The sequence below is a fragment of the Zea mays genome, chromosome 10 (genome assembly GCF_902167145.1).
Source record: "Zea mays cultivar B73 chromosome 10, Zm-B73-REFERENCE-NAM-5.0, whole genome shotgun sequence".
Taxonomy (NCBI): Eukaryota; Viridiplantae; Streptophyta; class Magnoliopsida; order Poales; family Poaceae; genus Zea; species Zea mays.
This window is the reverse complement of record NC_050105.1, coordinates 78,553,686-78,556,053: the sequence shown is the minus strand read 5'-3', so window position 1 is coordinate 78,556,053 and position 2,368 is coordinate 78,553,686. Positions and strand designations below refer to the sequence as shown.

General features: G+C 46.1%; 1 long non-coding RNA gene across 1 annotated transcript; it reads right to left on the bottom strand.

Moving 5' to 3' along the window:
• Positions 1-932: 932 nt before the first annotated feature.
• Positions 933-1,839, bottom strand: LOC103641259 (uncharacterized). Its single transcript, XR_002265843.1, has 2 exons — positions 1,753-1,839; positions 933-1,432 (listed from the first exon to the last, which is right to left on the bottom strand). It is a non-coding gene; the product is annotated as an uncharacterized lncRNA (long non-coding RNA).
• Between the last annotated feature and the right edge of the window lie 529 nt (positions 1,840-2,368).

Genomic DNA, 2,368 nt, shown 5'->3' with positions numbered 1-2,368 from the left:
TGGGATGACGTGAGTGGGTAGGAATTGTCCGAGGCTAGTGGGCGACATCGGTGATCACACGTCACATAGTGAAGAGAAAGCTGACAAGGAAGACACTTATTAGGTCGACAGAGACCCAATCTCACACAATACAGAGATGGTGAGGCTTTGCATCGGGAAACCCCACTTCTAGTTATAGTCTAATGCAAAGGTATTGAATTTGTAATTCCAAATGTCAATTATTCGAGGTTTCAATATCTATATCCAAACAAGGTGTAAGTTGTGTGGGTCAGTTAAACTAGAGAACACAAAACAAATATAAGATGCACGTAAAACAAATATAAGTTGTGTGGGTCTTGTTTAGGGAGGTTGTACTATACGAGACTACGACCTGGTTCGGTTCTCCTGTCTAAATTGTAGTCTCTATCACATCGAATGATTAGATGCTAATTATAAGTATTAAATATAATTTAATTATAAAACTAATTACATATATGAGAACTAAATGATAAGACAAACATATTAAACCTAATTAGTCTATGATTCACTCGTGTTGTGCTACAGTAAATATTTGTTAATCATAGATTAATTGTACTTAATAAATTTGTCAAACCGTTTAGTCCAAACATCCCCTATAATGAAGAGAGCTCTTCTTGTTTTTTTTCTTCTAGGGAATCACAGTTACTTCTAAAAACGTAAAGTGGTCTTGGCGTGCAAGAGAAGAGTAGTATCCGATCCATGTCAGGAGCAGCGGCGAGACTTCCGTGGTGGCGTGCAGTACGTACACGACCGAATGCTACACTTGACAAGCGACAGCGAGGAAGACCGCGCCATGCACCATTCCGTCGTCTTCCGCCGCTGACCGTCCGGACCGGACGAAACGCAGCACTGGGACTGGAAGAGCGAGAGAGGCTGCTGACAGCGCTGCGTGCTAGGAGTGGCATCAGACGATCACACACATACACTGATGATATATATCAGCTGGCATGCAGCGTACACACACATAAAGATACTAATCCTAAGATCAAGTCCAGAGTGTTTTCCAGTACGACATGATATGATGCAATACATAGATACGGTACAAGAGGTTAACTGATCTGATCGGATCGGACATTTATATCCCAGCTGTGGCAGCATGCAATGGGCATTCTTCAGTTTGTTCTGAACGGCCGGCAGTAATATAATGGTGATCTTGGAGCCTCATGACAAACAAGAGGAGACAGCAGCGGAAAGCTAGATGCGTTTTGAGACAGTGCATGATGCTTCGTCACGTACAGTATTTGTAAATGCCAACTGCTCGTGTCCATCAAATTGATGAATGGGCTACGGCCTACGAGTACGTCGTGTCGTATACAGGGAGCGTTGAATCTGTGTTGACCCCAGCACGGTCCTCCTCCATCAGTCCATCTCCTTTTGGGTGCCGGCTTCAGCTGTAGCCGTACGTCGTTGCTGTCTGTCATACTCAACAATACACAGAGCGAGTGAGAGAGAGAGACGACCGCTGCATCTGCATGAGAGAGAGAGAGAGAGAGAGAGAGAGAGTAAATGATCACAGCAATCAAGAGGCGCTGCCTGCCGCAGACCAAGGGAGAGGGAGGAGGGACTGCACGTACTGGAGAGATGAAGCTGAGCTCTGCATTGCATGGGGAAGGAGCAGCGAGATTGCTGCTGCCATGGCACTGCAGACGACCACTGCACTCGACGGCACCAAGAGGGAGACGACGACGAGAGAGAAAAACAAGGGAGGAAAGCGAGGCGAGGATGATGGGTCACCTCAGCGGAGAGCCGCCGTGAACAGTGCAGCCTCTGACCGTCTTTCCCCCCTCCTCGCGCGGCCGCTGCTCCCAGCAGAGAGTCCCAACTGCCCCCCTGCACGGCTACATGAATGAGGCCCTCCCACTCCCATGCAACGTACAGTACTGGTACTCCATTCCATGGGAAAGAGCCGCAGCGCTAAGCCACGCTGTAGCCGTGTAGGACACTGGGAGTAGGACAAGGGGGGGAGCATGTACATAGCTAGGACTAGGCACTACTCTGTACTACCATCATGAGGTAATCATTCTCAAATTATTGACACAACGGTTCGACGACTCACACATTATGACATTATATACCAAGCTAATGTGATGGCAAAAACTTGGATTATATTTGATTGCCTACAATTCTACTCGAACTTATTTTCAAGGAATCGGCTCGTTTTCAAGGAAAAAAAGCATAGTAGGTAGTAGGAAAAATCAATGTGTTGTTCCAAAGGGAGCTTGCTAATTTAGTTTTTTTTTTTTGAACTGAATCATACTGCTGATAATACATCAGAGAGGATAAACCTGATGGAGACTGCCAGTGTGTGCCTTCTAGCTAGATCGAAGAAAAATTAGGGTTGGCTTATTGA